Source organism: Salvelinus fontinalis, chromosome 16, assembly GCF_029448725.1.
Source record: "Salvelinus fontinalis isolate EN_2023a chromosome 16, ASM2944872v1, whole genome shotgun sequence".
Taxonomy (NCBI): Eukaryota; Metazoa; Chordata; class Actinopteri; order Salmoniformes; family Salmonidae; genus Salvelinus; species Salvelinus fontinalis.
Window position 1 is genome coordinate 27198097 of NC_074680.1, and position 13812 is coordinate 27211908.

The 13812-nt window shown below is 41.4% G+C and overlaps 1 pseudogene; it reads right to left on the bottom strand.

The window, feature by feature from the left end:
• Positions 1–396: 396 nt before the first annotated feature.
• LOC129813352 (basal body-orientation factor 1-like) lies at positions 397–11591 on the bottom strand (annotated as a pseudogene).
• Positions 11592–13812: the final 2221 nt, after the last annotated feature.

Below are 13812 nucleotides of genomic sequence, written 5' to 3' on the forward strand. Positions count from 1 at the left end.
TCACAGATCATGACGATCTATGTTACGTTTTTGGCAATAATGCAAAGTAACTGTAGGAGCTTAAACGGTGTGAAGTACTTGCATAGCTTTTCTTCTATAACGTCAGTGTTCAAAATGTACTGCCTCAACAACATTATGATATTGATGAATGTGTAGCTGCCAAATGTGATGCCACTATTAATCATGGTTTCAGTTCATCTGGATCTTAGAAATGTGTGTTATGCACACATCCTGTGGTGCAGTTATTCCTGCATGTGTCAATATTTCATTACGTTCAGTACAGGTTGCATTTTAATAAGAAGCTGTTTTAATTGAACCCTTTATCGTTCGTCTGTCCTGACTCCTTTTAAAAAGTTAAAGTATTCCTTTTGTACACTTTAAATTATGACGTTCAGAAAATACCACACAAACGTTTTTCACAAAACATCAACATAATTCTGGAGACTTCATTTGGAGCAGCAAAATTCTCAGACCAACCGTGACACTAACACCGCAGGGGACTGTCGGGTAGCTCATGTGTTCTGGATATCCGGCAGGGCGCTGGGGTTGGAGGGCAGGGTATACACAGGCGCCTGGGTGATGGTCGCAAGGGACGGCTCCTCTGTAATTCTGCAAGGCATATGTCATTATGTAGCAAAACATCTACAAGGTCTGATAAATCACTGTCTCACTGCCAGTGTTTAAACATGCTCTATGGGACAGATAAATCTACCGAAGCTTTGTAATTACAAAGAGAAACCAGACCATTCTCAAGTATTGTTTTGGTGTCTTACCCGGGATCTGTGTCGTTCTGGTTCCTATCTGGGGATGCCAACAACGCCAAAGGTTGGCTCAGATTCCTGCAAAAGGAAGAGTAGATTGAAATGCTGTAGATTTTAAAAAAGAATGTACTGTGGCAGCTGTTCTGTCTAGCTGTAGACTGCAGAAATTAGTCATTATGATTCATTCTCTACAGGGTTTCTGTAAATTCATCCTAGGTTGCCAAATGCTCTGTTTGCAAGGCTAGACGTCAGGACAATGTTGACACCATATACATTCAGATCCCCTGCACTCAACTTGACAATCATGCTGCCAGCTGTTCCCTAACCACAGACGTTCAAAGAACTAAATAAACTCCTTGTGCACGTGAAGTGGGGCCAAGAGGCTGAAGGCAAATCGGCGTGGCCAGATGTTTGTTTCCAAGCACAGGACTCTGTGGCCGGCCCTATTTTTACTATTGTGCCCAGACTCTTTCTTCCTTCTTTTTAAGCAGCTGGACGGAAAAGAAAATTTGGTTTAAACCTAACTGATGTTTTATGGTATCCTCTTCTGCTGACAAAAGAGCTGTTTATTTGTGACTCCTTTTTAAATGTCTTAAAGGCCCTCAGACTGCAGCACGGCTCGTGCTTCTTATGGTATCACTGCGTTTTGATCTCAACTCTTTATTGTGCCAGGGGTTTTGTTTTCATGTTTAATGATTCCAAATTGATGGTATCATCTAAACTGAACGCAGTAGAAATAGAAAAGAGGGAAGCTAACAATGAGCAAGTCTGCTGGCAGACAACACCGAACCCACACGATGTAGTAGCTAGCTGTTACCTTGCTTTCTGTCCTTTCATTTTGTCAGTCTAAGCTCTTTCTCCTTCTGCTCCCACGTGAGTTCAGAGATGTCAACCTTGTTGCTCTGGAGATTTTTCCTGAAACACAAGTGTAGTGGAAAAAGATTTTGATGTAGGAATAGTCTAGACATTATTTGTCAACTTTTGAACAGTGTACAATGTTTGTGTTTTGAATAGATGACTGCTGAATCATATACAGCTGACAAGGAGTTGCTAACAGCGAAATGGGGCAATGTACGGTAAGTGGTGGTGATGACCGCAGGCAGGCCTCACCACTTCTCAGCCTCCTCCAGGTCGGTGTAGACACTGTTGGTGCTGTGAGGGGTTTTGGGGGAGGTGTGGATTCAGGAGTACTGCTTGCCTGACCAGGCCTTACTCATCCTCCTACGGTGGGCCTCCTGCCTGTACTGCAGCGGGCAGGCCTGGTTCTCATGCTTCACCTTGCCCAGGGCCTCCTGGAAGAATCATTCTAGCTCTGCGCATTGCTACACAATGCTGTGGCTGCCGCTTCACTCGCCCCATCTCCTTCTCCCGCATGGTCACCAGCTTCTGCTACTTGTCCAACTCCACTTGGCCGGCCTTGGTGCTGTCCAGGGCCCGGTGCTGTGTCTTTCAAACTCCCCCACCATGAGCCCTAGGGCCTGCTCTAGGCTCCCCACCTTCCCCCTCAGCTCTGCTATCTCCTGGGCCCTCACCTGGGACACATTCTCCATCAGCTCACTGGTCTTCTAGGGGTGGGAAATATTGGAATGGTTGAGGGGTTAGTCTTAAAATAGGGTTGCGATCATCATATATACATATGGCTTTATATACACTGCTCAAAAAAATAAAGGGAACACTTAAACAACACAATGTAACTCCAAGTCAATCACACTTCTGTGAAATCAAACTGTCCACTTAGGAAGCAACACTGATTGACAATAAATTTCACATGCTGTTGTGCAAATGGAATAGACAAAAGGTGGAAATTATAGGCAATTAGCAAGACACCCCCAATAAACGGTGTTGGGCTGTAAGCACAACCCCCACCTGTGGATGTCGGGCCCTCATACCACCCTCATGGAGTCTGTTTCTGACCGTTTGAGCAGACACATGCACATTTGTGGCCTGCTGGAGGTCATTTTGCAGGGCTCTGGTAGTGCTCCTCCTTGCACAAAGGCGGAGGTAGCGGTCCTGCTGCTGGGTTGTTGCCCTCCTACAGCCTCCTCCACGTCTCCTGATGTACTGGCCTGTCTCCTGGTAGCGCCTCCATGCTCTGGACACTACGCTGACAGACACAGCAAACCTTCTTGCCACAGCTCGCATTGATGTGCCATCCTGGATGAACTGCACTACCTGAGCCACTTGTGTGGGTTGTAGACTCCGTCTCATGCTACCACTAGAGTGAGAGCACCGCCAGCATTCAAAAGTGACCAAAACATCAGCCAGGAAGCATAGGAACTGAGAAGTGGTCTGTGGTCACCACCTGCAGAACCACTCCTTTATTGGGGGTGTCTTGCTAATTGCCTATAATTTCCACCTTTTGTCTATTCCATTTGCACAACAGCATGTGAAATTTATTGTCAATCAGTGTTGCTTCCTAAGTGGACAGTTTGATTTCACAGAAGTGTGATTGACTTGGAGTTACATTGTGTTGTTTAAGTGTTCCCTTTATTTTTTTGAGCAGTGTATAAAAATATACAAAACAATATACATATGGCTTTCTCCAAAGTAATGTAATTAAAGCCACTAAATGGCATGTTGATGAATTAATGTTTTTGGGGGGCTTAATTGCCGAATGGAAGGAGGTTTGAGCATGGAAGGAAATGGAAGGAGGTTTGAGCATGGAAGGAAATGGAAGGAGGTTTGAGCATGGAAGGAAATGGAAGGAGGTTTGAGCATGGAAGGAAATGGAAGGAGGTTTGAGCATGGAAGGAAATGGATGGAGGTTTGAGCATGGAAGGAAATGGAAGGAGGTTTGAGCATGGAAGGAAATGGAAGGAGGTTTGAGCATGGAAGGAAATGGAAGGAGGTTTGAGCATGGAAGGAAATGGAAGGAGGTTTGAGCATGGAAGGAAATGGAAGGAGGTTTGAGCATGGAAGGAAATGGAAGGAGGTTTGAGCATGGAAGGAAATGGAAGGAGGTTTGAGCATGGAAGGAAATGGAAGGAGGTTTGAGCATGGAAGGAAATGGAAGGAGGTTTGAGCATGGAAGGAAATGGAAGGAGGTTTGAGCATGGAAGGACATGGAAGGAGGTTTGAGCATGGAAGGACATGGAAGGAGGTTTGAGCATGGAAGGAAATGGAAGGAGGTTTGAGCATGGAAGGACATGGAAGGAGGTTTGAGCATGGAAGGACATGGAAGGAGGTTTGAACATGGAAGGAGGTTTGAGCATGGAAGGACATGGAAGGAGGTTTGAGCATGGAAGGACATGGAAGGAGGTTTGAGCATGGAAGGAAATGGAAGGAGGTTTGAGCATGGAAGGAAATGGAAGGAGGTTTGAGCATGGAAGGAAATGGAAGGAGGTTTGAGCATGGAAGGAAATGGAAGGAGGTTTGAGCATGGAAGGAAATGGAAGGAGGTTTGAGCATGGAAGAAAATGGAAGGAGGTTTGAGCATGGAAGGAAATGGAAGGAGGTTTGAGCATGGAAGGAAATGGATGGAGGTTTGAGCATGGAAGGAAATGGATGGAGGTTTGAGCATGGAAGGAAATGGATGGAGGTTTGAGCATCTGTCAGGATTTACCTAGGGGTTATGATTGGGGCTGTACAAATGTTTGGTGTATTAGAATAATTGATTATGCTTATGTTATATTAATAGAAAAGGAGGGGTTATAAGACCTCCCTTACATTTATAGGGTCATAGACTACAGATTAACAATGCAAATTCATTTTAGAGGTTTCGTATTCCACAATTGTTTTTAGTTCTCTATTTCATTATGAACAGGCCCCTCAGAGTAATATGTGACTGTGAAGAAGGAGCTCTGCAGGGGTGTGGAGGAGTTAAGACTAGTCAAACATTCCACAATAAATCAGCTTTGGGGAGTGGGCGTTAAAGATATTAAAGATATTGTCAATACTAATTTCACCAATGATTGACAAAGAAGGACGTAAGGAACGAAACCTAACACATGGAAGGAGGGTGGAGCATGGAAGGGAATGGGTGGAGGCTGGAGCATGAAAGAAGGACTTTAAAATAATGGGTGAGATTATGGTATTTGCTTTAGAGAAAGAGTGCCCAAAAATGCTGAGGGGAGAAGCCACTGACTTGGAACCCAGAAGCCAGTGGAAACTTGCCACCAGCTCGCACTGTGGAGGGTATGAGGGGCCGCAAGCAAAACAAACATGGGGTCAGCAAATATAAATAAAAGGGGAAATACCATCTGAAATATGTCCACTGGAGATCTGCCATGTGTTTAACAATTTACAAAAGACAAATTATTGAGATGATGAATCTTTGTCCAGGCACTGCCAGTGCATAAAAATGCCTATAGTTCTGTTTGTGGCACCATTGGGGCTGGTGTACCTTATGCAGTGCCAGGGAGGCGTTTTCCTCAGCCAGTGACAGTCATCTTCCTCAGGTTCTCCACTTAGTCTCAGCCAGGCACTAGGCTACCAACGTTGTTGTTGAACATGAAGCGTGATGCGTTGTCTAGCTGCTTGACAGTTTTACCTGTCATGTGCCAAACTCTAAGGTATAAATGGCATAAAGGTGGTGCACTGGGTTTGGTGATGGGACAGGGAGTGGTCTGGTGATGTAGTAGAGAAAATTGAGTGACATCAAATTCCAAGCTTAGAATGCTGGGGAAGATTTGGTTTTAATTTGCCTTAAGTCACCAAATTGGTCTGAAAATGCAGCTTACATTTATTTCTACAATATAAATCACCAAGAACTGAAGTATAGAACTGGCAATACAATCTATGAAAAATGCCACATTCAGTATCAGTGTTGAAGATCATTTATAGACTATAAAAGAACACACAGACTTCAAAGTGTATATATAGTACCTGGCTTTCGAACTATACACTACACAGAGAGGTCTTCCCCACTGTTCCAAACCAGGACCCTCTTCCCTCCAAGGCATTCTGGAACTGCTTGGGATGTCATCATTGGCTTAGTGTACACCACCTATCTTAAGGAAGACAAACTGGTGTGGTCAAGATAATAACCTTGTTTCCCCTCCCATGTTATTTGTTTTGCCTCTTTTTTTTCTCCTGGCCTGAAGGTGCAGTTTGAACAGTAAAATTAGCCTGTAATTGGCCAGCGGAGACACTCGCACAACGGCTTCATTGTGGGCCCTCTCATCCAGTTGGGCGATCCTCTGCTCTGCCTCCTCTAGGCGAACCTGCAGCAAACACAGTACTCACTGTTCCTCTCGCCCCCCTCTATAGCGCAAGTAGGCTTTTCACACCTTAACATCTTTACCCATTAAATCCAATACTTTTTGATTAGCTCAAGGCTAGTTTTCCGTAAGTGTATTTTTCATGTACAAAATGATTTGTCCTTTTAAAGTCATACCTTTTTCACTGAAGAATGTGTGCTCCATTCTAGCTAGGCTTTACTTGTGCTCCCTCTCCGCAATGTACATGCTTTCTTTAACGTCTTGAGAATACAGGGGGTGCTGTTTTCGCATTAGCATAATTTCCTCTACAGATTAAACTGCCTCTTATTCAATTATTGCTCTTACTATATGCATATAATTAATACCATTGCATAGAAAACACTCTCTAATTTCTATAGCCGTTTGAATTATGTCTCTGAGTGAAACAGAAGTCATTTGACAGCACTTTCCCTGACCAAGAAGAAGAATGCAAGATGTGTATGCTCGCTTCAACGCTCTGCCTATATATGGTCACGCCACCTATGACCCGAAACACACTTCATTCGTCTTCCTCTGGGTGTCAAGAGGACGTCAGAGGAGAAATTTTTTGTTTATCTTGTACTGACGTGAAATAAGACCTATTTCTTTGGCGTGACCGACAACTTCCGGTTCTCTGAATCGCGCGATTTGGAGGTGCGATTGTCTACTGTTTTGCTGCCGTTATGGATGAAACTATCTCCGTCTCGAAGTTTGTTTGATACATGTGACCATATCATCGTAATGTATGTTTTTTCAATATAGTTTAATCAGATTATTTGAATTTTTTCGGGAGTTTTGCCGTGTTCCGTTCTGTGACTTTTTTTACTTTGGCCAGTCGACCAGTACATATGCTAAATGAAGAGGGAAAGTTGCCATTATGAATGGATTGAACGACTCATCAGGACTAAGGACACCTTGATCAACATTCTGATGAAAGATCAGCAATAGTAAGACCCAATTTACGATGTTATTTCATATATCTGTCGTGCATGTGAACTGGTCGTGGGCGCCCAGCTGGTTCTGGCTGGCGTGGCTATGCTAATTTAGCGCTACATTTTGTTTTCGCTATAAAACATTTAATAAATCGGAAATATTGTTTGGATTCACCAGATGTTGGGCTTTCAATATCTGTACGCTGTGTATTTTTTCTGAAATGTTTTAAGATAAGTAATTAGTTATATGACGTTGGTCTCTGTAATTGTTCTGGCTGCGTCGGCACTATTTCAGATTGCAGCTGCAATGTAGAACTGTGATTTGTACCTGAAAAATGCACATTTTTCAAAAAAAAATGCTATACCATAAATATGTTATCAGACTGTCATCTTATGAAGTTGTTTCTTGGTTAGTGGCTATATATATTTTTATTTAGTCGGATTAGTGATAGCTACTGACGCAGGAAAAAACTGTTGGAGTAAAAAAATTGTGTCTTTTGCTAACGTGTTTAGCTAATAGATTTACATATTGTGTCTTCCCTGTAAAACATTATAAAAATCTGAAATGGTGGCTTTATTCACAGGATTTGTATCTTTCATTAGGTGTCTTGGACTTGTGATTTAATGATATTTAGATGCTACTATTTAATTGTGACGCTATGCTAGCGATGCTAATCAGGGGGGGGGGTGGGGGTGCTCCCGGACCCGGGGTAGGTGCTCGGTAGAGGTTAAGGAGAAGTTTATCTAAAGTTCCATGTATAATAGTTGTATCTAATGAGTATTTCTGTGAATTGATGTGGCTCTCTGCAAAATCACTGCATGTTTTGGAACTACTGAACATAACACGCCAATGTAAAATGAGATTTTTGGATATAATATTCACTTTATCAAACAAAACATTCATGTATTGTGTAACATGAAGTCATATGAGTGTCATCTGATGAAGATCATCAAAGGTTAGTCATTAATTTTATCTATATTTCTGCTTTTTGTGACAACTCTCTTTGGCTGGAAAAAAGGCTGTGTTTTTCTGTGACTTGGTGGTGACCTAACATAATCGTTTGTGGAGCTTTCGCTGTAAAGCCTTTTTGAAATTAGACACTGTGGCTGGATTAACGAAAATTGTATCTTTAAAATGATAACTAATACTTGTATGTTTGAGAAATTTGATTTATGAGATTTCTGTTGATTGAATTTGGCGCCCTGCAATTTCATTGGCTGTTGGCGAGGGAACCCCGTTCCCAGACAGGTTAATCTAGAAAAGAGAGAGTTGATGATCATTGATAGAACTGTGAAATCATTCACAATCAAGAGTGGTAGGGGTATGAAACAAGGTTTCTGTCCATCTTGTTCTCATGCTACTGAGCTCCTGTCCATTCTGGCTTTATTTTTCCCCAAACTCCTTGATAGTCTTCAGTTCACCCTGGATTATCCTGAACTCGATGGATCTCTTGAAGTTCTCATCCAGCTCAATGAATGTAAGAGTGTACTCTGAAACCTGCAACAACCAATCAGAGTTAGTTATACTGTATATTACTTGGATTTTGGAGTCAAAGAAAATGATGTCTCTACACAGCAGGTGTAAATACTCTATACCGATATTATTAGCTACTTTATGTATACAATGAACATTTTGAGAATGTACACTTTCCAAAGCTAAGTGTGTGTCCACTTCATATTTGTATGTGAGATGGCAGCTGCTATTTCAGAAATATGATTGATGCAGATTTTCTGAGAAATTACCATAGCTTCCAGGAACAGGAGGAGAACAACCACCTATAATAGCTGGGAATAAAATCTAAAAGTTCAGATGAAATATGGCCTTTGCAACCAAACCCAAATCAGTCAAACTGAGGCTGAAATCAGAGTTTAAATGCTGCTGTGTACACTCCAGTCAGAAATGACTAAAGTGGACAAAGTTATGGAAGGCAAGCAAAACATTCACCCACAATCAGGTACATGATGACTAAATGATAGGTTAGCAACCATTTGATTATAATGTTATGCCTAATTGTTATTCTTTAGATTACTTTATGAATGCCATGCTAGTTTAGATGCCACCAATGTTGCTATGTGACTGTATTCCATAAACTTAGGACAGGGGTCAATGAGGGAAAGATACCTTCTTAGCCTATATAAAAACTAGTTTGTATGTTTGAGACCATGCACATTTTAATGACTTTTTTTTCTGTATCCAAAGAAGGGCATTACCAAAACATAATTTCAGACTATATGGCTGAAAGTGTATGGGATAGGTTCGTAGTTTTTGTTTTTGTTTTCTTTGTTTTTTCATATAAGTTAGCATAGGGACTGCCTAATTAAAAAGAACACTGTGGGTCAGAACCAACACAGCATATTTATTTTGATGGAGTACAAACAATGTATACCCTTGGGACTTACAGGACAATTAATATGTATTATTAGATAGACTACAAATGTTCCTGGTCCATTTCTGCCCTGTCTTGTCACTCCTTGTTCTTTTGAATGTGGCTGTTAGGTCAAAATGATGGAACATTTACCTGGGAGGTTAGTTACCCAAACTTAATTCCCAAAGACTAAATACTTACCAGCTGTTCATTTTCCTCAAGGGCCTGTTTTATTTATTTATTTTACTTTTTAAATTGTCCCTCCAGCCTTGTAATCTGCAACAACAACAAAAAGTTAGGGAACAGGATATGATAATTTTTTTGTAATAAAAAAAAAAAGTTGTTTGTATATCGTTGTATTTTACATTTGTGTGACTATGTGTACCGGTGTTTTGTTTTGGACACCAGGAAGAACAGCTGCTGCTTCTGCAAAAGCTAAAGAAGAGCAGCATTGACCTTTTCCTTCTCAATGTCAGACTCTTTATTGGCTTTTGACTCCTGTTTGCCTCATTTCTTTCCTTTTTGTAGACATACAATTTGGACAAAAAATTGTAGTGGCTATACCTACACAGACCTTGCCTAACAATAGCTAGGTAAGCTTCACTTCAAGCCACTGGGGAACCTGTGTTTTACAATTTTGATGCCATAGAAACCATATCATGTGGCACTGGCTGTGGACATGCTAGCAGTCTACTTCACAATCACCTGAAGCAGGTAATGTCATATGCACAGTATACAAAACTATTCCAGGTAAATTTGACTTAGAATACAATCGCACAAAAACATATTCAAATGAAACAGCCTAACTTTATGGCGTGTAGCCTATCTACATAATATAACAAATAGGATCTCTGCGCTACAAACATTCAGACGAATAAAATACAGAAACTTCCCATCAACAGACCTTTGCATGAATATCAAGAAAGACATGTTAATTTTCTGCTTCTTGAGCCTCTTGTCATGTGAATATGTTAAATATAGCACACGTGACACATTAACACAGATCTGTTTATAGGCCTACATGTGGATTGAGGTGCACCCCCTGGTATGTAACGTCATTTGCACCCCTTCTAACAGGAATATTGTTCTGCGTGTCCTGGGAAGAACCTTGGGCCGCTGACAGGTTACACAGCCACCAGGATCACACTGTTTTGTTGGATTACATAAATCGCGGAGAAGCCACAAAAGTTCAACAAATTGCAGTTGACTTTGCAGGTTCTGAGTACCTGAACCAACTGAAAGAAACAATGTAAAGTTATTGCGGGTCATTTGAATCCCAAAGCCACTGTCACATTACATGCCCTCTCTCAACTGGTTTCCAAATTGTGCTTTATGGAGAAACTTGAAGGTGCCCAAGGAACATTCTTCAACCAAAAATTGAACAATAAAGTATATCACAGATGTCAGGGTGTAGTTACTGTAAATTTAAGCATATAGCTTTTTGCACTGGCATCATGCAGAGTTTGGGGACTAAATTTAAAGCTAATTGCTATGACAGGGAGTAGAAAACTGAAATAACCCTGAGCATTTTGAAGCTGTCATTATCATTGGAATTGTAATAACATGGTTTAGGTCTCTTCAATAGAGTTTTATGGTAGGACACCGGCAAACATGATATTCCTGAGGGTAACGTTGCAGCATATTAATAATAGATTGCAAGCCTTGGATAACAAAGCTTGGGTCACCTCTCATGCTTTAAAGCTTTTGGTTAAGATGCAACAAAACATCAAAAGTTGTATTTAAGATACCACTGAGGATTTCTTTTTGGACCTTTGACTAGTATTTGCTGTGTCTTACTGCCACCTAATTTCTATAGGTCTATGCCTCCCTCCGTAAAGCCCTATAGACTAACACAACCTTTTATTTATATATAAATATACATATTATTTACCAACTAGCCTACATATTCTGAAACAAAGTATGGTTGTGTACAATAAGCAATTACCTTGCTTTACAAAGATCTAAACTATTTTCAAACTAAACATACTTTTATCATAGTATTCAACCATGACCACTGAACAATGTAGTTTGTCTAGTTTCACAGTTTACAGCTCAGCTCAGAAATTGTCAGACCATGGCTCTCCTCTAAAATCATTGTAATCTGATCATGAAGGTTTGGCAAGTTTTGACACAATAGGGACTAGTAGTAAGATTCCAAGGGACAAATCAATCAAAACACTGCACATGATCCAAATACATCATTTTCTATAGTAGTACTTGCTGTAAGTTGTTGTATGTCTGAACGCCAAACTTAATTATGCGGTAGAATACATTTGTCTTTGTCAGGGCACGATTCTTCTTCTCACGAAGGACCTTGGAGATGGCAGCTTGGGGGAAAAGCAGACACAACGTCATGGCTTTCGTAAGGACTGGAGTTAGTAACTCTGTGACACCTTGTGTTTTTTGAGTGTGAGCAGCCAGCAACCTGTTAAATTGGCTCATATAACTTTGCTGTTGTCAGATGTCTGTCAATGTGATTTTCCTGTGTTTTATATGCAGTTTTTCAACAACAAAAAAAGATTTTCTACATTGTAGAATAATAGTGAAGACATCAAAACTATGAAATAACACATGGAATCATGTAGTAACCAAAAAAGTGTTCAACAAATCAAAATAGATTTTAGATTCTTCAAGGTAGCCACCCTTTGCCTTGATGAGAGCTTTGCACACTCTTAGCATTCTCTCAACCAGCTTCATGAGGAATGCTTTTCCAGCAGTCTTAAAGGAGTTCACAAATATGCTGATGTAACAGTATAACTTTAAACCGTCCCCTCGCCCCGACCTCGGGCGCGAACCAGGGACCCTCTGCACACAACAACTGTCACCCACGAAGCGTCGTTACCCATCGCTCCACAAAAGCCACGGCCCTTGCAGAGCAAGGGGCAACACTACTAATAGGTTTCAGAGCAAGTGACGTAACTGATTGAAACGCTACTAGCGCGTACCCGCTAACTAGCTAGCCATTTCACATCCGTTACACTAAGCACTTGTTGGCTGCTTTTCATTCGCTCTGCGGTTCAACTCATCCTAAACCATTGCAATTGAGTTGAGGTCCGGTGATTGTGGAGGCCAGGTCATCTGATGCAGAACTCCATCACTCCTTCTTGGTCAAATAGCCCTTACACAGCCTGGAGGTGTGTTTAGGTCATTGTCCTTTTGAAAACAAATGACAGTCCCACTAAGCGCAAACCAGATGGGATGTTGTATCGCTGCAGAATACTGTGGTAGCCATGCTGGTTAAGTGTGCCTTGAATTCTAAATAAATCCCCAACAGTATCACCAGCAAAGCACCCTACATCACACTTCCTCCATACTTCTCAGTGGGAACCACACATGCAGAGATCATCCATTCACCAAAATCTCAAAAGATTTCCACCGAACAGTTTATTTGAGATGTGTCTGTTACTTGAACTCTGTGAAGCATTTATTTGGGATGCAGTTAACTCTAATGAACTTATCCTTTGCAGCAGAGGTAACTCTGGGTCTTCCTTTCCTGTGGCGGTCCCCATGAGAGCTAGTTTCATCATAGCACTTGATTGTTTTTGCGACTGCACTTTTAAGAAACTTTCAAAGTTCTTGAAATGTTCCTGATTTGACTGACCATGTCTTAAAGTAATGATGGACTGCTTATTTAAGCTATTCTTGCCATAATATGGACTTGGTCTTTTACCAAATAGTGCTATCAAATCAAATGTATTTATATAGCCCTTCTTACATCAGCTGTTATATTAAAGGACTGTACAGAAACCCAGCCTAAAACCCCAAACAGCAAGCAATGCAGATGTAGAAGCACAGTGGCTAGGAAAAACTCCCTAGAAAGGCCAAAACCTAGGAAGAAACCTAGAGGAACCAGGCTATGAGGGGTGGCCAGTCCTCTTCTGGCTGTGCCGGGTGGAGATTATAACAGAACATGGCCAAGATGTTAAAATGTTCATAAATGACCAGCATGGTCAAATAATAATAATCACAGTAGTTGTCGAGGGTGCAACAAGTCAGCACCTCAGGAGTAAATGTCAGTTGGCTTTTCACAGCCGATCATTGAGAGTATCTCTACCGCTCCTGCTATCTCTAGAGAGTTGAAAATAGCAGGTCTGGGACAGGTAGCACGTCCGGTGAACAGGTCAGGGTTCCATAGCCGCAGGCAGAACAGTTGAAACTGGAGCAGCAGCACGGCGAGGTGGACTGGGGACAACAAAGAGTCATCATGCCAGGTCGTCCTGAGGCATGGTCCTCCGAGAGAGAGAAAGAGAGAATTAGAGAGAGCATACTTAAATTCACACAGGACACCGGATAAGACAGGAGAAATACTCCAGATATAACAGACTGACCCTAGCCCCCCGACACATAAACTACTGACCCTAGCCCCCCGACACATGATTCAAGATGGCGTAGCAGTGAAGACGTGTTTTTGTTCGTCCTCTCGTGTACTTTTGTATTTTTGTTATTTTTTGTGTATATTTCCATTTTATTTTCACTCTTTTCCATTTTAATTCGATTATACCTTCCGGTAACCTGCCTCAACCAATGTGATACGGAATCGCTATTATTTGTAATTTTAGAACACATTCAAGAACCA